A 25,730-nucleotide genomic window follows, 5' to 3' on the forward strand; every position below is an offset into this window, starting at 1 on the left:
TATTAGTAATAACCGTGGCAATAGGATTCTTATAAATCATTTGAATCAACCTATTGAAATTATTACTAAAACCAAATTTTTCTAATACTTTAAACAAATATGGCCACTCAACTCTATTAAATGCCTTTTCTGTGTCGAGAGAGATAACACATTGAGGTTGCTTAGATAATGGTGAATATATAATGTTCATCAATCTCCGGACATTAGAGAAAGAGTAACGGCCTTTAATATAGCCTGCTTGATCCAACGTATAATCCTCTGTAACTTCCACCACCTCCAATGGGATCCCACCACAAGCCACATCTTCCCCTCCCAATCACTCTCGGCTTTCCGCAGGGATTGCTCCCTACGCGACTCCCTTGTCCATTCATCCCCCCCATCCCTCCCCACCGAGCTCCCTCCAGGCACTTATCCCTGCAAATGGAAGAAGTGCTACACCTGCCCCCACACTTCTTCCCTCACCACCATCCTAGGCCCCAGACAGTCCTTTCAGGTGAGGCACCACTTCACCTGCGAGTCAACTGGGGTGATACACTGTATCCGGTGCTCCTGATGTGGCCATTTATACATTGGGGAGACCCGCCGCAGACTGGGAGACCGTTTCACCAAACACTGGTGCTCAGTCCTACAGCAGTGGCGGGATCTCCCTGTGGCCACACACTGCAATTACACAGACCATTCCCACTCTGATATGTCTGTACCATCAAGATGAGGCCACACGCAGGTTGATGGAGCAAAACCTTATCTCCTGCCTAGGTAGCCTCCTACCTGCCGGCATGAGCATTCAACTCACAGACCTCTGTTGATACCCCTGACCCCCCCCCCTTACCCCATCCCTGTCTATAATTTTAGTCTGGTTCTCTTTCTCTTTTCCCCCCTCACTATAATCTTCCCCCAGCCCTACCTTTCTTTCTCTTTTATTTCCCATAATTCTCCACCTTCCCCTAGCCCATTTCCCTCCAGCCTATCACTTCCCAGCTCTCTACTTCATCCCTCCCCCCACTTCTTATCCCCCCTTGACCATCCCATGTTACTTCACACCTGATGAAGGGTTTCGGCCTGAAACATCATCACTACCTCCTCCCATAGATGCTGTCTGGCCTGCTGAGTTCTGCCAGCATTTTGTGTTTTTATTGATCCATAGAGATGATTTTAGTTAAAATATTTTCCAAGTGGTTAGCCATTATCTTAGAGAGAATTTTTGCATCCACATTTAATAGCAAAATAGGTCTATACGATGAACATTCAGTAGGATCTTTATCTTTTTTAAGGATTAAGGAAATAGATGCTTCATAAAAAGAAGAATGTAAATTGCCCTTCTCAAAGGATTCATGAAACATTTCCAAAAGATATGGAGAAAGTAATCTTTCGAATTTTTTGTAAAATCCCACTGAATAACCATCAAGTCCAGAAGCTTTACCTGATTGCATTATAAAATAGCTTTCTGAATTTCATGCTCGGTAATTGGAGCATCAAGCATCTGTTGATCTTCAACAGAAATTTGTGGAAATTTAATCTTATGTAAAAAAGCCTTCATTTTGGAGGAATCTACAGGAAATTGAGATCTATAAAGATCAGAATAAAAATCTTGAAAAGTATTATTAATGTCTTCATGGTTACTTGCTATATGTCCATTATTTTTATGAATCTTAAAAATTTGTCTTTTAGCTCTAGCTGCTCTTAATTGGGAAGTTAAGAGCTTATTATTTTTATCCCCAAAAATATAAACTTGACTTTTCAATTTGAGCAAATATCCTTCAATAGGATATGTTAGTAATAAATTATACTGTGATTGTAATTCTACTCTTCTTTTAAATGAAACAACATTTGGAGAGATTGCATTGATGTTACCCAATTCTTTAATTTGTTTAGAGATTTTATCTAATTCCATTCTTGTTTGTTTCTTCAGTTTAGCTATATACGAAATAATCTGACCACATAAATAGGCTTTTAATGTATCCCAAATTAGTAACTTTGAGACGTTTCCTGTATTATTAAAGAGAAAAATCTCTTTTATCTGAGTTTTAATAAACTCAACAAATTCTGAACTTTGTAACAAGTGTTCTGGAAAACGTCATAATGGTCTGGTAGAAGCAACATCTTTCAGTTCAAACGTTAAGTTTAAAAAGGAGCATGATCAGAGATAGCAATTGCATCATATTCACATTTCTGAACATTAAATAAAAGTTGAGGGTTGTCTATAAAATAGTCAATTCTTGAATATTTATTATGAACATGTGAGAAAAAGAATATTCTCTATCACTAGGATGCATATGCCTCCAGGCTTCAATTAAAAAATGAATTAATAAATGATGCAGAACGATTAGGGGGTTGATGTTTGGATTGTGACTTATCAGTTAAAGGATTTAAACAAGTATTAAAATCACCACCCATTAATAACATATATTCATTTAAATCAGGTAATAGAGCAAAGCCAGCTTTAAAAATGAGGGATCATCAACATTTGGTCATAAATATTAACCAAAACCATTTTCCTATTATAAATTATTCCTTTAACAATCAAAAATGTACCATTAACATCGGCTATAATATCCTCCTGATTAAAAGGGATATTGGAATCAATAAAAATAGAGACACCTCTAATTTTACTCTAGGAGTTTGCATGAAACTGAGGATCCTAAAATTTTAAAAATCGATTTTTATCACATAACCTTATATGCGTCTCTTGAGCAAAGATTATATCAGGTTGGAATTGGTTAATAATTTAAAATGTTTTCTTACGCTTAATAGGATGATTCCAACCATGACATTCCAACTTAAACCATTTAACTGTTTAGATATCATCATGAGACTTTGTATCTAAAAAGAGTAGTTAGACGCATGTCAGGATAAGGTGGTCGAAAATGATAGATAGATAGATAGATACTTTATTCATCCCCATGGGGAAATTCAACATTTTTTCCAATGTCCCATACACTTGTTGTAGCAAAACTAATTACATGCAATACTTAACTCAGTAAAAATATGATATGCATCTAAATCACTCTCTCAAAAAGCATTAATAATAGCTTTTAAAAAGTTCTTAAGTAGTTTACTTAAATACATTAAATACAATCAACCCCGGCACTTTAACATATCTTACTCCTGGCGGTTGAATTGTAAAGCCTAATGGCATTGGGGAGTATTGACCTCTTCATCCTGTCTGAGGAGCATTGCATCGATAGCAACCTGTCGCTGAAACTGCTTCTCTGTCTCTGGATGGTGCAATGTAGAGGATGTTCAGGGTTTTCCATAATTGACCGTAGCCTACTCAGCGCCCTTCGCTCAGCTACCGATGTTATACTCTCCAGTACTTTGCCCACGACAGAGCCCGCCTTCCTTACCAGCTTATTAAGACGTGAGGCGTCCCACTTCTTAATGCTGCCTCCCCAACACGCCACCACAAAGAAGAGGGCGCTCTCCACAACTGACCTATAGAACATCTTCAGCATCTCACTGCAGACATTGAATGACGCCAACCTTCTAAGGAAGTACATTCGACTCTGTGCCTTCCTGCACAAGGCATCTGTGTTGGCAGTGGTGAAGATGAACAACGATAATAATAATTTGCGTATGCTCAGGATTCCATAATGGGGATAAAAAAGAAGAAAAAAACCCACCCAAATTATAAAGCCCAGAAATAAGTCGATATTGATCGACGCAAGCCTCAAGAAAAGCATAGAAGCCAATACAAACTCCGCCTACCTAAATAATAAAAAAATGAAAAAGCAATCTCTGTCTCCCTCTACTGAACATAAAACTCGTTGCACTCGACATATATCTCAATATAATTAACATGGAAGGAAAGTGTTTTATTTTGTAAAACAAAACGACCTTCAATTTTGAAAGTAACCTTCATGATATTAGATAAGGGAAGAAAAACATATCCAAAACAATTCTTGAAATATTTGCACAAAAGAAAAACAATTGCCATCTTTAAATTATCCAATCTACCTTTAAAACATAAGGAAATCCAAATAATTACTTAAATGATCTTTACAAAAGCATATAGACAAAAAAAAATTAGTTCATTTAAATTCTGCAGAGAAAAAATTCTAGACGGTTCAAACTTATCTACAATCTTTCAACAGTTCTCCTGCTATGTCTTCTGAGGTTAAAACCATCCAAGCCACTCTTTTTCAGAGATAAAAATACATTTTGAGGTAAAGACTTTCTTTAACCATCAAATCTTCCAATCTCATCACTATTTACGCCACAAGACAATCAAACCATTGTAAATCATTCAAACTTAAGGCTTCAGACTCGTCATCAGATTTGTCAGGTAAAGAGTTAATAAAATGCAATGCTTTGGCTGGGTCATCAAAAATACAAGCCCCAGACTTTTTGACGAAAAGCCTTAAGTTAGCTGGATATTGGAGCAATGGAAAGAGCTTTTTTTGGTATGCTAATTTCAAGGCCGATGCAAATCCAGCACGCTTCTTAACAATTTTGCATGGAAAATCTTCAAAAAGCAATCTCTTAACCTTGAAATTGAAACAGCCTTTGTTTTCTCGCAAGCTTAATAATGCGGTCTTTGTCTCTGAAATGGAGAAAACACACAATATGTCTGCTTTTACCTTGATCCAAAAGTTCTAAAGCACCAATTCTGTGAGCCATTTCAATATCTGGAGGTTGCGAACAAACCTCCGGAAATAATGACTGAAACACTTTTGCAAAATAATCCAGTGTGTTGGCCGATTCTGATTTCTCTTTTAATCCAACAATTCGAATAGTATTTCGATGCGACCGAGCTTCCAGATTGATGATCCATGGTTGAGCCTTTTTGAAACGAGAAGAAAGGTCAGCCATATTTCGACTAACTTCTTTAAGATCAAGGCTCAGAGAGTCAATTTTTTCTTCAAATTTCTCTTTTAGTTGAGTTATTTCAGTGCCAATACTGCTGATTTGAGACTCTAAGCTCTTTACCCAGGGGGGTTCCTCCGAGAATTCATCAGCTATTTTAGGCTTTCCATTGCCTGGGTCCGGGTTCCTTTTGGTGCTTCTTAGAGTAGCCATAATTATAACTATTGCTGTACAGATCTGACTGAGTAAAGTTGAAATTCCAAAGTTTAAGTCGGAAAAGGGAGAGATTAAAGGTGGACGGAAAGAAACTGTGTCTTACATGTCCGTGAACAGAAGGTGGAGTCGCATGTCTGCTCTTACCCCATTCTCCCACCATGCTACCAGGGATAGGGTTCCTCTTGTCCTCACCTACCACCCCACCAGCCTTTGCGTCCAGCACATAATTCTCCGAAATTTCTGCCACCCCTAACTCGATCCCACCACCAAACATATCTTTCTCTCCCCTCCAATTTCTGCTTGCTGAAGGGATCACTCCCTAGGTGACTCCCTTGTCCATTTGTCCCTCCTCACTGATCTCCCTCCTGGCATTTATCATTGCAAGCAAAACAAGTGCTTCACCTGCCCCTACACCTTCTCCCTCACTACCATTCAGGGCCCCAAATAGTCCTTCCAGGTGAGGCGACACATTACCTGTGATTCTATAGGGATCATATACTGTGTTTGGTGCTCCCGGTGTGGCCTCTTGTATATCGGTGAGACTGCTTCGCCGATCATCTACTCTCCATCCGCTAGAACAAGCGGGATCTCCCAGTGGCCACCCATTTTAATTCCACATCCCATTCCAATTCCATTATGTCCATCCATGGCCCCCTCCACTGCTGGGATAAGGCTACACTTAGGTTGGAGGAACAACACCTTATATTCCGTTTTGGTAGTCTCCAACCTCATGGCATGAACACTGATTTCTCAAACTTCCAGTAATTCCTCCACCACCCTTTCACCATTTTCTATCCCCTTTCCATCTCTCATGTTATTTCCTTGCCTGCCCATCGCTTTCCTCTGGTGCTCCTCCCCCTTCCCCCTTTCTCCCATGGTCCTCTGTCTGTTTCACCAATCAACTTCCTAGCTCTTTGCTTCATCCCTCCCCCTCCAAATTTCACCTATTGCCTGGTGTTTCTCTCTCCCCTCCCCCCACCTTTCAAATCTACCCCTCAGCTTTTTTCTCAAGTCCTGCCGAAGGGTTTTAGCCCAAAACGTTGACTGTTCTTTTTCCATAGATGCTGCCTGGCCTGCTGAATTCCTCTAGTATTTGATGTTCTATGTTTCTAAACAAGCCAGACCGAAATAGTAAACATTAAATAAGGGATAGGAGACACAAGTGGTGGCTTGAAGAAGCTATCACCCCATGAGAGGTACACTATTCTTAACTAATTGTATGATCTTAAAATTCATAATGATGTTCATTGTTCGGCCAACAATAGTAGCAGCAATAAACTGACTCCAACTTGCACACCGTGGCTGTGGCCAATCACAACGTAGGAGGGAGTACCTTATCAGAAAGTGGAAAGCCAGTTGACACAAATAATGCTTACAATTAGTTTGCACTACATTCAATAATGTAATAAAATGAATCCTGTCTGAGTGAGTATGAAAGTTTGTCTGACTGGTTATCTAGGCATTCCGAGTGTAAAACAACATTTAAAAAAGTGTCTTCTTTTTATGTTCGCCAACTGTCTTTTCTGAGAGCTTTTAATCCTTCATTTCTATTGCTGGAAGTGTTGATTTCTGTATGTGTATGATTTTTTTTAAGGAGATCATAAATTAGTAGAGCAGCAGAGCACAGAAACCAGATTTTTGGCCCATTGCATCAATAATGACTGTCATGCCTTTCATTACTAATCTCACTCACTTGAATTAATTCCAAATCCTCCATGCTTTGATCATTCAAAGAACTGTTGGCCAAACATCATTATGAGTTTTAAGATCATAATGTTCCTGCCTCCTCCACCTTTAGTTGCTCATTCCACTTCTCAGTATTCGTATAAAGAATGTTACACTTCAGTAGGTACAGAAGTCTGAACGCACATACTCAGCGATTCAGGAACAGCTTCTTCCCCTCTGCAATGCAATTTCTAAATGGACATTGAACCCATGAACATTAACTCACTTTTTTTAAGTATGCATTATTTCTGTTTTTGCACTATTTTAAATATATTTAATATACATATATATACTTACTGCAGTTTATTCTTTCTTTCTTTCCTTCCTTCCTTCCTTCCTTTTCTTTCTTTCTTTCTTTCTCTGCTGCCAAGTTAACAAATTTCACGACACATGCCAGTGATAAGAAACCTGACTCTGATTTTGAATGTGAGGAAAATGGAGGGATATGGACGTTGTGGAGGCGTAAGATGTTAGCTTAGCTGGTCATTTGATTATTAATTTATTTGGTTCGACACAATATTGCAGGCTGAAGGACCTGTTCATGAGCTATACTGTCCTATGTTCCAGGATATCTCAAACCTCCTCGTTTGTAATGCTGATATGCTTTAGAGTATCACTATTTCTAAGCTTGAATTCATTAACTGCATTCTTTCTCTAAAATAGAAAAGAGAAGTATTAAGTCCACGCCCATTTCTTCTCGTTCTGCACATAGATTCTTGGGGATCCACTTACTCCCTACTTTTTCACTCATACTGTACCTCTAAAATATTTTAGGATTTTCCATTATCTTATCCACTACAAACATCTCAGAGTTTCATTTTGTTGTCTTGATATTGCTCATAAGTGCACTCTTCCATCTTTAATACTCCTCAAAGGACTCACTTGATCCCAACTACATATACCTGATATATGCCTGCTTCATTCACTCTCAAGATCCCTCTTCAAACAAGGTTCCCTCACCTTGCCTGCCTTGTGCTTCACTCAGTAATAATCATATAACAATTACAGCATGGAAACAGGCCATCTCGGCCCTTCTAGTCCATGCCGAACACTTACTCTCACATAGACCCACTGGCCCGCACTCAGCCCATAACCCTTCATTCCTTTCCTGTCCATATACCTATCCAATTGTACTTTAAATGACAATACTGAACCTGCCTCTACTACTGGAAGCTCGTTCCACACAGCTACCACTCTCTGAGTAAAGAAATTCCCCCTCGTGTTACCCATAAACTTTTGCCCCCTAACTCTCAACTCATGTCTTCTTGTTTGAATCTTCCCTACTCTCAATGGAAAAAGCCTATCCACGTCAACTCTATCTATCCCCGTCATAATTTTAAATACCTCTATCAAGTCCCCCCTCAACTTTCTATGCTCCAAAGAATAAAGACCTAATTTGTTCAACCTTTCCCTGTAACGTAGGTGCTGAAACCCAGGTAACATTCTAGTAAATCTTCTCTGTACTCTCTCTATTTTGTTAACATCTTTCCTATAATTCGGTGACCAGAACTGTACACAATACTCCAACTTCAGCCTTACCAATGCCTTGTACAATTTTAACATTGCATCCCAACTCTTATACTCAATGTTCTGATTTATAAAGGCTAGCATACCAAAAGCTTTCTTCACCACCCTATCCACATGAGATTCCACCTTTAGGGAACTATGCACTATTATTCCTAGATTACTCTGTTCTATTGCATTCTTCAATGCCCTACCATTTACCATGTATGTCCTATTTGAGTTATTCCTACCAAAATGTAGCACCTCACACTTATCAGCATTAAACTCCATCTGCCATCGTTCAGCCCACTCTTCTAACTGGCCTAAATCTCTCTGCAAGCTTTGAAAACCTACTTTATTATCCACAACGCCACCTATCTTAGTATCATCTGCATGCTTACTAATCCAATTTCCCACCTAATCATCCAGATCATTAATGTATATGATGAACAACATTGGACCCAGTACAGATCCCTGAGGCACACCACTAGTCACCGGCCTCCAACCTGACAAACAGTTATCCACCACTACTCTCTGGCATCTCCCATCCAGCCACTGTTGAATCTATTTTACTACTTCAATATTAATACCTAGGACGTCATGTGATGACGTAGGATCGAGACGTGGAAATCCAGCTCTCCCGTAAAAAAACAGTAAAATAACGTTTAAGTGAAAAAGTTAGTAAATACTTTTTAAAAACTAATTATACACTATTCAGGATTGTCTTAAGATATGCCTCCTAAACAGAAGCAGAAGAAAACTACTACTTTGAAGACAACACAAGTTGGAAAAGAATTTACCTCTGGTGATACAGAACAGGAAACTGCGGCAAAATCAACCGTTTCCAAAAAAAAATAGCAACAGGAATTGCGCATGCATGAAAGAAAGGGCATGTGCAAACACGAGCAACCCAAACTACAAATGCCAGCTACGATCGGAACTGAAAGTGAAAGTGAAGATGAGGTGGAATCAGATTCTCTGGATAAATCAGATGAAGATGAAGAGACAAACAAAGAAGAGCAACAGGAAGAGGTTGGAGGTGATGGAGACATGTGAAAAATGGTGGTGCAAATAATGCATGAATTAAAAGCATTAAAAGTAGTAAAAAAATATATTAAAAATATGAAGATTATGTTTGATAAAATGATGAAAAGACAGGACAAAATGGACAAGAAAATTAAAAACTTGGAAGAAACAATGGGAGACACCATTGATAGAGTGAATAAATTGGAAGATAATATTTGCCTGGACATCAGAAAGAAAACAGTTGTTGGAAAATGTGGATGTGCTTGAAAATTTTAGCAGATGAAACAATATTAAGATTGTTGGACTTAAAGAAGGTATAGAGGGAGAGGATCCAATAATTTTTTTTCAAAAATGGATCCCGGAAATTTTGGAAATGGAAGAAAGAACCCAGTTAATTGAAATTGAAAGGGCTCCCAGAGCCTTAAGACCAAGACCTCAAGTTGATCAAAACCCACAATCAATCTTGATAAAATGCTTAAGATATCAAGATAAAGAAAAGATCCTGAAGGCGTCTGCCCAACGTGCCAGAAAGAGAAACGGACTATTGATGATAGAAGGGAAAACAGTTCTTTTCTATCCTGATATGTTATGACCTTTTGAAGAGAAAGAAGGAATTTAACCCAGCAAAAAAAGTTTTATGGGGAAAAAGGCTATAAATTTATATTGCGCCACCCGGCAACCCTGATAATTTTTTTGGATTACAGAAAAAGAAGATTTTTTACTGATTATCGAGATGCAGAAGAATTCGCACAAGAACTCCCAAATATTTGCTAATTACAGTCAAAGATTTAAAAGTGAAACAGGTTAAAGATGAAGATAGGGACAGTGAATGGAACTGATGGATGTTTAAGGACAGAAGAGTATTTAAATATATTCTTAATTATATGATACAGGGGGAGAAAGGTTAAAATTTGAGAAATATTAATCAAGAGTAGTGATTTTTTTTCTTCTCTTATATATACTTTTTTATGTTACGGGGAGCTGGGGGAACTTTGGATCGATTGCTACGGGATTCACGTGGGTAATCATGGCGATTGCCATGACCCGTACAACAGGGGGGTAATGTTGTGTTTTTTTCCATTGACAACATTAGTAGGGGGGGTATTTTGTTATTTTTTTCTTTATAATCTATTTTTCTTTTATCTTTCTTTGCCTGGACAATCGGGGGGAGGGGGGGAGACTCATAGCAACATTAAGAATTTTAAAAAGATTCCCCAAGGTGCTACGAAAGTTGAAAGATTAGGTATTATTATTATTATAGATTGGAGTAACCCTGTTAAAAATAATGACTAATTTACTGAATTTTTAAAGTTTTAATGTTAATGGACTTAATGGACCGGTGAAAAGAAAAAGAATTCTAACATATATTAAGAAAATGAAAATAGATATAGCTTTTTTACAAGAAACACATTTAACAGAGATAGAACATCAGAAATTAAAGAGAGATTGGGTTGGAAATGTTATCGCAGCTTCATTTAACTCAAAGGCAAGGGGAGTTGCAATTTTGGTTAATAAAACTTTACCAATGAAAATACAAAATGTATTAATTGATTCTGTGGGGAGATATGTGATTATACATTGTCAAATTTTTTTGGAACTATGGACTCTTATGAATATTTATGCACCAAATGAAAATGATGTAAGATTTATACAAGAGGCCATTTTGAATTTGGCTGACGCATATGGCAAAATATTAATAGGTGGAGATTTTAATTTTTGTTTAGACCCATTTTTAGATAGATCAACAAAGGTTGTTACAAAATCAAAAGTAGTAAAATTAACTTTATCATTGATGAAAGATTTATATTTGATTGATATATGGAGAAGAATTAATCCAAAAGAAAGAGATTATTCATTTTATTCAAATATACATAAAACTTTTTCAAGGATAGATTTTTTTCTATTATCAATGAATATTCAAGACAGAGTGAAAAATATGGAATATAAAGCAAGAATATTGTCAGATCATTCCCCCTTGATAATGACAATGATAATGATGGATAAAGAGGAATCGGTTTACATATGGAGATTTAATTCAATATTATTAAAACGTCAAGATTTTGTGATTTCATGAAAAAGCAGATTCAGATTTTTTAGATACAAATTTACATTCAGTTGATGATAAATTTATAGTATGGGAAGCAATGAAGGCATATTTGAGAGGTCAGATAATAAGTTATACTTCTAAAATTAATTGGAGAAAGAGATTACAAAATTAGAAAAAGAATCTCAAAGATATATGACAGAAAAAAAAAGAAGACAACTTGTTACCAAGAAGTTACAATATAATACACTTCAGACATACCGAACAGAAAAAGCAATTATGAGAACTAAACAGAGATATTACAAACTAGGTGAAAGATCACACAAGATTCTTGCTTGGCAGTTAAAAACAGACCAGACTTCCAAAACGATAAATGCAGTTAGAACAAGTGTAAATAAAATTACTTATAAACCTTTAGAAATTAATGAATTTTTAAAGAATTTTTATTCTGAACTGTATCAATCAGAATCACAAAATGATAATGTTGAGATAGAAAGGTTTTTATCACAAATAACTCTTCCAAAATTGAATTCGGAAGAACAAAAGGGATTAGATGTGCCTTTTACATTAAAAGAGGTTGAAGAAGCTCTAGGATCACTTCAGAGTAATAAATCCCCAGGAGAAGATGGTTTTCTGCCCGAATTTTACAAAAAGTTTAAAGATTTCCTAATTCCTCCTTTTATGGAGTTAATACACCAAGCGGAAAGAACGCATAAACTTCCAGAATCTTTTTCGACAGCTATTTTAATAGTATTGCCAAAAAAAAATAGAGATCTTTTAAAACCAACATCATATAGACCTATTTCTTTGTTGAACACCGACTATAAAATAATAGCAAAAATTTTATCTAATAGATTATCTAAATACTTACCAAAATGAATACATATGGATCAAACAGGATTTATCAAAAATAGACAATTGGCAGATAATGTAACTCGGTTACTTAGTATAATTCATCTGGCACAAAAGAGGGAGGAAATGAGTGTGGCAGTTGCTTTAGATGCAGAAAAAGCATTTGATAGAGTGGAATGGGATTTTTTATTTAAGGTATTGGAAAAGTATGGGTTAGGATAATCTTTTATAAAATGGATTAAAACCTTAAATACTAATCCCAAAGCTAAAGTAATGACAAATGGTCAAATTTCAACATCATTTCAGTTAACAAGGTCAACTAGACAAGGTTGTCCATTATCACCTGCTTTATTTGTGTTGGTGATAGAACCATTAGCTGAATTAATTAGAACAGACCCAGATATTATGGGTTTCAGAGTTAACCAGGAGGAATATAAGATTAATTTATTTGCTGATGTTACGAATGAGGAGCAAAGTCGCCCCCCCCCCCCCTTTTTGAGAATCACAAAATTGCTATTATTTCGGGTCTGATACCCAGGAAATGAGAGAGATACACATCATGTCAGTAATGAGAGAGAGAGACGCAGGATCACAGCAAAGGCAGTTGTTATAGACAACGCAGAATACACAACAAGGTGGAATGTCTCCTATTGACAAAGAGAGAGATTACTGCTATTGTCTCTTGAAGGAAGAATTGTGTATTGAGTACTGTACTATTCATTGAAACCCCTCGGGGCAGCCAGAGTGGTCTGGTTGAGGGATTGCATCATCCCAACCTGATTGACATCTGAGACCCTGTGAGTAGGGATAAAAGTAGGGTCTGGGGAAACACCCCTCAGACGCACCAGGAGAGAGACGCTACGAGACCGGTGGGGGGCTTGTGTGTGTGTCCACCCTTGCCTGGGTGATGAGTCCTCCACGGAACGATCTAGCTAAAGGACAGATACGGATCAAGATCGTAAAAAGGAAAGTCGGCAAGTTAATAGCTGTTACTGCTTTTCTCTCTCTCTCTCTCTCTCCAACAATTGCAACACAGTGATCAACAATGACTGCAGCCTATATGAACGAACTGAACTTTATATTTCCTTCGGACAATTCATTATCCCCTAGACAATGATAGAGCTTATTTCTTATTGATTATTATTATACCCGCACTTTTAGGTTTAGTATTGATGACGTATATTATCTGTATATTTGCATTGATATTATTTTTGTGTATTTTTACTAATAAATACTGTTAAAAATAGTATCATCGGACTTCAACGGCTACTCCTATCTTTGCTGGTAAGACACCCAGTTACGGGGTTCGTAACACTGACAATGTTTTGCTCTATTTAACAAACCCATTGTATTCGCTGCGTAAATTATCTTCTAGATTGGAAGAATATGGGAAAATATCAGGCTACAAAATAAATTGGGATAAAAGTGAAATTCTACCCCTTACTAAAGGAGATTATAGTCAATGTCAATTAATAACTCAATTTAGATGGCCGATAAATGGTATAAAATATTTAGGTATAAGAGTTGATAATGATATAAAGAATTTATATATATTAAATTATTTACCATTATTGAAAAAAATTCAAGAAGATCTTGATAAATGGATGATGTTCCCAATAACATTAGTAGGCAGAGTAAATGCTATAAAAATGAATGTATTCCCTAGATTACAATATTTATTCCAAACACTACCAATACAATTACCGCAGAAGTTTTTTCAAGAGTTAGATAAATGTGTGAGGAAGTTCCTTTGGAAAGGTAAGATGTCAAGAATATCGTTGGAAAAATTGACATGGAAATTTGACCTAGGAGGGTTACAATTACCAAATTTTAAGAATTATTACAAAGCAAATCAACTTAGATGTATTGCATCTTTTTTTGATGAAGATAAACCGGCATGGATTAGAATAGAATTAGATAAAATAGGAGAAAATATACCAGAAGATTTTATATATAAATGGGAATCTAAATGGATACGGGAAAAGAAAGAATCTCCTATATTAAAACATTTGATTGCTTTATGGAATAAGATAAATGTTGATGATGAGATAAAGAAATCTTTATTAGCAAAGAGACCTTTAATTCAAAATAAACTTATTCCTTTTACATTGGATAACCAACTTGTATACAACTGGTTTCAAAAAGGGATTAGATATATAGGAGACTGTTCTGAAGGAGGTATATTAATGTCATTTGATCAATTAAAGAATAAATATAAAATATCAAACAACACTCTTTTTTGTTATTTCCAATTAAGGGCTTATTTAAGAGATAAATTGGGTCAAACAATGTTATTGCCGAAACCTAATGAAATAGAAATTTTAATTCAAAAAGGAAAAATTAAAAAATGTATTTCTTGTATGTATAGTTTGATTCAAAAGCAGGCAATTAAACAAGGAATTTATAAGTCAAGACAAAAATGGGAAACTGATTTGAATATTAAAATTGAAGAAACAAATTGGTCAAGACTATGTCTTGACAGTATGACAAATAGAACAAATGTCTGGCTAAGACTAGTGCAATATAATTTTTTACATCAATTATATATTACACCACAAAAAATAAATAAATTAAACCCAAATTTATCTGATCAATGCTTCCAATGTAATCAAGAAGTTGGTACTTTTTTACACTCTACTTGGTCTTGTTTTAAAATTCAACCTTTTTGGACAAATTTAAAAGTTTTACTGGAACAAATTATTGGAATACAACTTCCACATAATCCAACATTATTTTTACTAGGCAATATTGAAGGGATAAAAGTGAAATCCAAATTGAATAAATATCAGAAAGATTTCATAAAAATTGCATTGGCAGTAGCCAAAAAGGCTATTGCAGTTACTTGGAAATCGGATTCATACTTAAGTATAGATTGTTGGAAGAATGAAATTTTTAGCTGCATTCCACTTGAAAAAATTACTTATAATTTAAGAGATAAATATGAAATATTTCTGAAAATTTTGCGCCCTTATTTACAAAAGATAGGATTAAATATATAGGTGCTCTGAAGATAAAATTATTGGTTATCTGGGGAAAGAAATAAATATACATATTAAAGCTATTATGAACTCCTTGGAACGTGTGGGGATCTTCCGATATCCAGGCATTCTTTCTTTCTTTCTTTTTTCTTTCTTTCCTTTCTTTTCTTCTCTTTTTTTTCTATAGGGATATGTTGGGGGGAGGGGTTAATGACAGGGGGGAAGGGTTGATAATTTTTTTTTCTTTCTGTAACCTATTTGAACATTCAAAAAAAAATTATAAATAAAATATTAATACCTAACGATTGAACCTTCCGTGCGGAACCTTGTCAAAGGCCTTACTGCAGTCCATATGGACAGCATCCACTGCTTTACTCTCGTCATCTTTCCTCGTAACCTCTTCAAAAAATTCAATAAGATTTGTCAAACATGACCTTCCATGCACAAATCCATGTTGACTGTTTCTAATCAGACCCTGTCTATCCAGATACTTATATATACCATCTCTAAGAATACTTTCCATTAATTTACCCACCACTGACGTCAAACTGACAGGCCTATAATTGCTAGGTTTACTCTTAGAACCCTTTTTAAACAATGGAACCACGTGAGCAATACGCCAATCCTCCGGCACCATCCCTGTTTCTAATGACATTTGAAATATTTCTGTCAGAGCCCCTGCTATTTCTACACTAACTTCCCTCAAGGTCCAAGGGAATATCCTGTCAGGATCCGGAGATTTATCCAATTTTATATTCCTTAAAAGCACCAGTACTTCCTCCTCTTTAATGGTCATATTTGCCATAACTTCCCTACTTGTTTCCCTTACCTTACACAATTCAATATCCTTTTCTTTAGTGAATACCGAAGAAAAGAAATTGTTCAAAATCTCCCCCATCTCTTTCGTCTCCACACATAGCTGTCCACTCTGATTCTCTAAGGGACCAATTTTATCCCTCACTATCCTTTTGCTATTAATATAACTGTAGAAACCCCTCAGATTGATTTTCACCTCACTTGTCAAAGCAACCTCGTATCTTCTTTTAGCTTTTCTAATTTCTTTCTTAAGATTCTTCTTACATTCTTTATATTCCTCAAGCACCTCATTTACTCCATGCTGCCTATATTTATTGTAGATCTCTCTCTTTTTCCTAACCAAGTTTCCAATATCTCTTGAAGCCATGGCTCTCTCAAACTTTTAACCTTTCATTTCAACCTAACAGGAACATAAAGATTCTGTACCCTCAAAATTTCACCTTTAAATGACCTCCATTTCTCTATTACATCCTTCCCATAAAACAAATTGTCCCAATCCACTCCTTCTAAATCCTTTTGCATCTCCTCAAAGTTAGCCTTTCTCCAATCTAATATCTCAACCCTGGTGTCCAGTCCTACCCTTCTCCATAATGATATTGAAACTAATGGCATTGTGATCACTGGACCCAAGGTGTTCCCCAACACATACCTCCATCACATGACCTATCTCATTCCCTAACAGGAGATCCAACACTGCCCCTTCTCTAGTCGGTACCTCTATGACCGGCCCTATCCTCCTATTGGGGGAGAGGTTGATGCTTTGCTGCTGTTTGTGTGTGTGGGGAGGCTTTGGGGCTCTAATATTTGTCTGTCATTCATTCTTTGAGGTTTTTCTTCTGTTTAGTGAATGTCCATGAAGAGTTAGAATTTCAGGTTGAATTATTGAATATATTGAATTATTAATATTAAATGGAACCATTGAAACATTGAACTATTTCTACATACTTACATGACTGTCTTGAAATTAATAGAATTATGGTAATTGGTCCCAACGTGTTCTTGCCAGCAGCTTTTCCCAAGAGGAGGTTGAGTGTGATCCCATCGTTATAAGGGCAATCAATGCACCTCTTCAGAAAACCTTTCTGGACACACTTAACAAATTTGGTCCTATCTAATCCCTCAGCTCTGTAGCAGTCCTGCTTAGTATTAAGGATGTTAAGAGCACCAACTATCACATCCCTATTATTCTTACTCATATCTGCAATTTCCCTACGTATGTATGTCTGTAATTCCATATCACCTTTGCAGAGCCTCTAGTATAAATCTATCAATGTGACAACTGCAATTTCATTTCTAAATTCTTTTCCTATGGCCTCGCTTGAACATTCTCCACACCCCACCACCACCAAAATATCCTCTCTAAATAATTTTTGCTGATCTATCTGATCAATAGTGCAACTCTCCGTTCTCTCTTATTTCCTCTCCATTGTATTGGAAGCATCAGTACCCAGAACACTGAAATTGTTGTCATTCTTTAACTAGTGTTAACAAGTTTTATGAGACATTGTGACATCAAATATTTCTTAAAAGCAGTCAAGTGTTTGAGCACCTAATACCAGATTTTGATTAATGATTCTAAACTTTATAAAGAGACATGACATCTTTCTCTTCATATTTAATTTTTAATGTTCATATACCCACTCTTGAAAGGAATTTTAAACAATGATTAACAAATTATTGCAGTCAAAAGCACACTTTCCTTTAGCCAGTACGCAGAGTTCAAAATTCAAGCTTGCAGCGGCTGTTTAAAATCAACTAGTTTGTAAAAAGTGCTTTAATTTGTTCACAATTAAGAAGCAGTTTTCATTTGATGCAATCTCAATTAAAATGATCCCATTAGTGTGTTTCGCTATGCATTCAGACATTAAGCATTGTTTAATGCAAGTACTGCAAGTCTGAGCTGGGCTTTGGATTGACTCCTGCCATATCTCCACTTAGGAGATTTGTCAGCAAAGAAGGAATCATATTTTTTTCGGACAAAAGGAAGTACACCATCTACAAGACAGTCTTAAAGATAAGAACTTATTTCCTTCCTTATCGAAGTTTGTAAGATCAGTTTTATGAACATAATTTTAGGGACAAATCGCTAAAATAGTCACCACTTTTCAAAGAGTTCAGAAGCTATGTAAAGCTCTAGTCTTTTTAAACCTTCTTGGACAAGAACATGAAGACTTTGCTGATGTCAGTTAATTATCTTCAAAGTTTTTTTCTGTTTCAGTTTCTTCCATTTCCTAAAAAGTAATTTTAAAGAACAGCAATGCACTGTGATTTACTGGACTGATATACAATCATGTACTCTTTGTCTCTCTGTGTGACGATGTTTGACGAGCTGACTAGTTTGAAGTTCAGCAAACTTTGAACACCAACTAACACATTAACCCTATCTGATACAGCTATGGGCTCATTCACAATAGGAAGGTTATGCTATAACTACCAACTCTTCAAAAACCAGTTCACATTCCTATTTATTGTGTAACTTGACCAGTTTATCTGGTTTGAAACAACCGCAATTAAATAACCCTTTGTCTCTGAACCAACATCCTGTGTTCTCTAGATAGTTTTTGTTTGTAAAATTGTCCTTTCAATTTCAGACTGATTATTATTTGCAACTTACATTAAAAACTGATGACTGGCTCCCATTTACGACAAGCTACTGTGTTTAGAAAGATGAACATGTGAAAAGATGCTCTCTGGCCCAGGAAATGAAAAACTGTCGCATCCCCCCCCCCCCCCACTATTCTAACTGAAGATTTCTAACTTAGCTTCTCTCTATGGACCCATTTTGAGAGTGAACTCCAGCCAATACTCGTCTTGGGAGCAAACTATCACTCCACCAACCATTCCAGTAAGTTACCATTGCTAGAAAAGCTCTCGTCAATTTGATGTTCAAAAAAAATTGATTGAATACTTCCCAATATAGGTGTTTCTGTATAATTCTCTTGCTAGAGTATTCACTTCCTTAATCTCCATTGTACACATTTCTAAAGCCTCAAAGTATTGTTACGATTATCATTTTCTCATGAACGTGCAACAAAGATGCATCAATGTCCATACTAAAAGTCCGTCTTTAAGATTTTCTTCTTCACAAACAGCTCTTGCCATTTCTTTGATGCAAGTTGATCACTGTCGTTGTTGCTATTAGTTCATCAGGTGAGCTGCTAATGTCTTTCACTGAACTGAAGTTAGATCATTTCCTTCATGGGGTGTTTGTATTGCTTTTGATGTGGTGCACAATAGTATTCAAGTTCTCCGAAAACAAGTCTAGTAAATAAGTTACCAATTGTGTATTGCTGTCTTCTTTTGCCTACGGTTTAGTGATCTTACATTTTAGTTATAAAAAATTATATTAATTAGTTACATAATTTCACAGTAAATAATATACATAGAATGTATATATACCACTTATAGAGGTAAGGAAGAGTACAATTCTATTGAGGATTTTATCTGTACGTTTGATTCTATGCTTCCAGAAAAAAGACCTCAGAACTTTGGGATTGTTTATATTCCTCCCATGCAAGTGAACACCAATTGGTTTGCTGTAACTTGTCATTCTGATACTAACCATACTGTCTGTATAAGTTTCTTCCCATTTTGGTGATTCTGGACTCTGGGTATAACTGTCCAGATCTCCTCCCTTTGCTTTGTTAAGGTTTGGTTGGACCTGATTGAGAAGAAGTGATACATCTTCCCAACTTTTGCGTTTTTCCAGGGAAGTTTAATTGAGCAAAGGATACCAAGTCTGTTCTGTCAGACTCTGGGAATTTTTTCACCTGATGATACGGATTGTTCTGGTAACATTAAATCTAACACAAATTCCCGTATTGGTGATCCTGCTTCTTGCATTTTAGGAGCACCACAAATGTAATATATGTTTATACCCAATAGTAAGTAAAACACATTCTAATAGCTCTACCTTGTAACAATAATTCTTTGTAGACCTTGAAGGCTCTAGGATTAGATCGCTGTTTCTAAAGAAGTCATAACAGAATAGGTTAAAATGTTATCAACAGTATAGCATTGCCCGGAGATTGTCACCTTCTTCTTCCTGGTACGACTTTTAACATTGCATAACATAACACACGGGATATAATAAGACAGGTTGGTTTGAATATCAAAGGTGTAAACCTTGAAAGTATAATCATTAACAGTGAACAACATACAAAGTAAATTATTTAAAGTCTTAAGAACAATATTACACAAAAAGTTAACTTTGTTATAAAGCAAATATATAATATCCAAATAGGTGAGTGAAAAAATCTGTTGACTTATCTTCCCATATTAGACGGATACATCCCGACTCCCCTCAATTTGAGGCGAGAAACATGCAGTCTCGTACACATTGTTAGTGATAAGGACTAGGTAAAGGACAGGAGCAAGGATAACATGATTAGGGCAGTCCCTGCTCTTCACTCTTTCTGTGTTGAAGGTGAACCAGAGGAAAAAATAGAAGGCAAGTATGAGGTAAGGGAGAGCGAAGCAGTCATATGAAAGATAATCCATTGTAGTGTAACAGAGTTAAGAGGGTCTTAGGAGTGGAACTGCTATACAAAAGCAAAAGTCACTAAACATCAGTCTTTGCAAGCTTCAATGTTTATCAGAAGGAGCACGAAGAAGTATTAATTCCAATGGCTGGGGAATTTTCCTGGAAAATTGCGCAAACAAACTGTAACCCAATTTATAGTAATTGCGATCCACCTAGTAACTCTTCGCAACTCCTTGTATGTAAAGGGAGTCCGCTGTTTCCTGCAGATTTGGCTTTCCTCTATGGTCGGAAATATGCAACTGTTTGTGATGTGGGAAAGGATTTAATCCTTATTTGGTTGTTTCAATATCATCCATCCCTCCAGTGGTTAGGATGTTACAGTAGGTAGACATTGTGCATTAAAATAAAAGGAATAACAATCTTATGTACTTGTATTTTTACAATTGGCATATTGTTTATGGAAATTTGCACTTCAGGGACAAGTGTAGCCCACTTTTGGCCTCTAGTGTAGATCAGATTTGCCAAGCTTTGCTTTCTTTCCTGATTCACCTTGCTACTGGATTGTGGGTAGAATGGAGTGCTGTACTCTACCTGTACAGCTGTTTGTTCACACACAGCCGGAAAGCCTTTAATAATAAAGGAAGAATCTCAGTCAGCATGTTTGCAAGCAGGGTTACCAGCAAATGGGAATATGGAGTCTTGCAGCTTCACTGCAAGAAGCTGAGAGGGTGAACCATACAAAGATCAGCTTTCAGAAGAATATTCCTATTGGATTTCTGGTAAAGTCAGAATGGGATGCCAGAAACGGGCCGGTATAATCAATGTGCCAAACCTGCATTGCTGTAGTTTGTTTTGTTTGTCTTACTGAAGATCGCATTACTCCTTTATTATAGGCCAGACATTCTTACAATTTGGAACAAGTTGCTTACAGTCCCTCAGGATGCAAGGCCACCAGTATAAAATGGCTGATTTCACATGAGTGGCTTGTCTAACATCATTATTGTGTCTGATTCCTTGGTAGGCTTCTTGAATCAATGTTCCTTGCTTATGAGTAGGAAGTATTTGCTTCCTAGTTTTTTAGGACATCATATCTAAACCATCAACTTCGTATTTGTACCATGTTGGAAAGTCTTTGGGATTCGGTATGGTAGTATCTAGGAAAATTTATAAAACATCATCCTGGCTACTGTTAAATTTATTGCATTCCTATCATAATTAGTACATATCAAGACTGGTTCTGTTGTATTTACTTGCTTTAGACATAATTTTAGGGATTTAGCTTCTGCAGATTGAGCAGTATGATTCCTTAAGGGGCGTGCTTGAAACTCATGGTTCCAATTCAGTGTCGCGTAAAAATAAAAATCCTCTTATAATCCCTGCTCTTGCCTGTAATTGAATGGATCCATCTTTCAGGAGCTTCACTGTAGATCCATATACTATAAGTGCCATATTTGGGAATAGTGTTCTAAAGAATACTGTGCTACATTGGAATATGGAGAAGATGGTTCTGCATCATCCATGAAAGGTAAGGCATGGACGTCATAGCTCTCAGGTTCGTATTCCCACTCTAAGGTGTCACCTTGTAAAAATGTTTGTCACTTCCTATATCTAGCTTTGCTAGCTCTATATTCATTTGCTGGTAATTTTCTGTCATTTTTCAAAGCAGCAAGCTCTGTTGGTATAATGAGTGCTTTGTGCCCTGGCAGTGCTGCAATAATTGTGTGGAATACCATAGTAACACACTGTTGTGAGGCAGTAAATTTCTGTTCTGCTGGGGTGAAACTATATGAGGCATAGTGGATGAGGGCTTGTGTTCCTTCTCCCTCATTATAGTAGACGGCCACAGCGGTTTTTTGGAGAAATACGAATTTGCAGAAGAAGAGATCTTGTTAGGTTGCTTATGGGAGGTCTATTTCTTGCTGAATTGCATTCATCAATTCCTCTAGTGCCTCTGAATGTTCAGGGGTAAAAGTGAAGATTTTTCACTTTTTGGTTTATATCTTTCATATAATGGGTTTGCTAAATGAGCATATAAAGGTATGAAAATTCAAACATAATTCACTATGCCTAAGATAGATTGTAAGTCTTTTAGGGTCTTTGGATATTCTACGTGAGTGACTTATTGTCTAAATTCAGGATTTAAACCCTGTCTCTGATTTAATAATTGGCATGCCTAGGAAATTTACTTCTCAGCAACAGAGTTGAGATTTTTTAATGTTTATTACATATCCTCTCTCTCTCTCAACCTTTCAAGAATTGGGTGTGACTAAAAGCCATTGGGCAAAGCAATGTAAGATTTATACTTTTTAAGAGTCAATTCTTCCAGCATTTGTTATACTGCCTGTTGCAGGGCTGAATTAGGTGCTGTGTGTTTATTCAGGCCAATGTAGTTGATGATGAGTTGCCATTGTCCATCGGACTTTGCTATGCCGAATGTGAGCAAATTAGATTGAGAATATTCTTTTATCAAAACGCCTTGTATATAAAGGGAGTTCACAGTTTCCTGCAGATTTGGCTTTCCTCTATTGTCGGGAATATGCAACTGTTTGTGATGTGGGAAAGGATTTAATCCTTATTTGGTTGGTTCAATATCAACCATCCCTCAGTGGTTAGGATGTTGCAGCAGGTTGTCATAATATTTGTATAACATGTGTTTGAATTTCACTCTGGTCATTTTACCCTGACTGCAATCTAGCTCTTTCTGAATATGTATGTCTCTTTCATCTGGTGCAGTTGCAACTGTTGTTGGTTTAATTGTATGAAACCAATAGGAAACATCTGGTGTTGCTGCTAGTACAATCTGGGGAAAGGTGGTGTAAAGACTTTATGGCTATTTCTATTCTTTGTTTAATCCTGCATACCTGCACAAGAACATTATAAATTGTGTACTCTACCTTATACCCTGTATGCTTACAATTTTAATTTTCCAAGTCGCTCCCCGAGTTGATGACCTTAAATAATATCAGCATTTAATGTTGAAATATCTGCACCTGTAACAAAACACAGTGTTGAATTTTGCCAAAAATGTGAGCTTTGACATATGGAAAGGCAAGACTGGGTTTGTCTGTTCTATTTGTCAGATGGAGTATTTGAGTAGAATTGCTGCTGGAATTCTGTACAATTCCTGTTACATTAATATTGGTCTTCTGCTTCTTCACATTTTGTTCACCCTGAACTGCAGGGGAGGGAGTGGACATTTGGGATGGGCCCTGTCCTATTTTCTATTTAGAGAGTGTAGGATGAGGCAGGCCTTGTGGTGTGTGCTCAGTTTCATACTGCTCTCCATAATATCTCTAAATGTTCCTTCTGTCTTGGAAGGAGTAGTTTGGTGTAAGACTTTTTATCTCAAAGAAAGGAGGTGGAGCTAAAAGCCATAGCCTGTGCCTGGTGCATAGACATCTATGCTATGGGTGAATATTCCTTCCTAAGGCAGGTGGTCTCCAGGAAACTTACTTGGTTTGTTGATTATGTCTTCCATGCTGAGGGGCAAGATGTAGGAGAATGCTGTGAATATGATCGAGCTGAGGAATGAGGTTAGTTTGATAGCTTTGTTTCCAACCCTATATTCCCTTTAGAGGGAAAAGGGGGACCTCTGTGCCAGCATCTCATTGCCATTATGTGGCAAAAAGAAGCAATCCAGCAAATTGTTCATGAAGTTGGAGTTAAATAAGGATAATCCCGCTCATGGTGGAAAGGGTTTCACTAGGATAAAGGGATTCTACCTTTCTACCGCCAGGACTTAAGAACTTTTTAAAAGCTATTATTAATGCTTTTTGAGATAGTGATTTAGATGCATATCATATTTTTTACTGAGTTAAGTATTGTATGTAATTAGTTTTGCTACAACAAGTGTATGGGACATTGGAAAAAAGTTGAATTTCCCCATGGGGATGAATAAAGTATCTATCTATCTATCTATCTATCTATCTAACATATGAAATGAACTAGGTCCCTGTCTGCCATTGCTATTTGTTCTCTTATCTTATTAACTGTTAACAAACCCTGGCTTTTGACTATTTTACTCAGTCCATCAAGCCCTAGCCACCAGTGAGCACATCTACATGGAGTGCTGTCACAGAAAAGCAGCATCTATCATCAAGGACCCCTACCATCCAGGACATGCTCCCTTCTCACTAATGCTATCAGGAAGAAGAAACAGGAGCTTCAGGACCCATACCGCCAGGTTCAGGAGCAGTTGTTACCTTCAACCATCAGGGTAATTTCACTCACTTATGTATGTATTTATTCAGTTGCTTGTTTGCTTATTTGTTTATTTTTTTATTCTTTTCTTTTGTATTTACAGTGTGTTGTGTTTTGCACATTGGTTGTTGCCTGTCCTGTTGAGTGTAGTCTTTCTTTGACGCTGTTCTGTCTCTCGAATTTACTGTGTCCTTGCATGGAAATGAATCTCGGGGTTGTATATGGTGACATTTATGTACTTTATTAATAAATTCACTTTGAACTTTGAATTTTGAGCTTTGAAATCAGTACCAAGTGCTGGGGCCAATTAAAAAAGTTCAAGGTGTTGGGTCCGGTGTTCGTTCAGCTTGCTATCTACAAGATTTACTCATCCTTGTGCTGACCTGAGGCGGTGGCCAGCAACTAGTAGGCTGCTGGATCTACTACAATGATAACTGGCTTTGTGGCTGTGGACTCACCTTCATGAGGTTCAGTTCTGAATGTTATTTGCTTACTTCTATTGTTTGCACAATTTGGTTTTTTTCTGTAAATTGGGTGTTTGACAGTCTTTTTAATGGGTTCTTTTGTATTTCTTTGCCTGTTAGAAGACAAATCTCAAAGTTGTTTATAGTATCCATACTTTGGTAATAAACATACTTCATACTTTGAACTCTGATGTCTCCACCATTTATTTGTTTATAAACCCACACATATGTCTGATATGAATTTCCACACTGGTGTGGAGGTGGTATGAGAAATAGAATTCATAAGAATTGCTGAATATGTTGGGGAGTATGCCTGGCCTAGAAGGCCACTAACCTTCCAGCATTCTAAAGTAGCCACTTCAGAATTCCTTCAGCATCAGCTAGAGGAATGGCACATATTGCCTGCAAACTCTAAATAGTCAAAGGTCCAAATACTTAATAGGAAGTTTGTACTGAGGAAGCTACAGCAGCTCCCTGTACAGGAACAGGTCGCGGTATTCTTCTTTTACTAGCTAGAGTCGATCTTTCTAGTAATTTTAGTGCATGTTCCCAATCATGTGTTCTCTAGGCTTCATTAGTAATTTTGGAGTTTAATAGTATGAGTGCTACCTCATGTGTGC

The 25,730-nt window shown here is 36.7% G+C and overlaps 1 long non-coding RNA gene across 1 annotated transcript in view; it reads left to right on the plus strand.

Moving 5' to 3' along the window:
- The window catches only part of LOC140726748 (uncharacterized), a 67,839-nt gene extending 57,515 nt beyond the window's left edge, over positions 1-10,324 (plus strand). Inside the window, exon 3 of the long non-coding RNA XR_012098708.1 lies at positions 8,995-10,324. This is a non-coding gene — a long non-coding RNA (uncharacterized lncRNA). The remainder of the gene's footprint in view (positions 1-8,994) is intronic.
- Positions 10,325-25,730: the final 15,406 nt, after the last annotated feature.

Source organism: Hemitrygon akajei, chromosome 4, assembly GCF_048418815.1.
Source record: "Hemitrygon akajei chromosome 4, sHemAka1.3, whole genome shotgun sequence".
NCBI classification, from domain to species: domain Eukaryota; kingdom Metazoa; phylum Chordata; class Chondrichthyes; order Myliobatiformes; family Dasyatidae; genus Hemitrygon; species Hemitrygon akajei.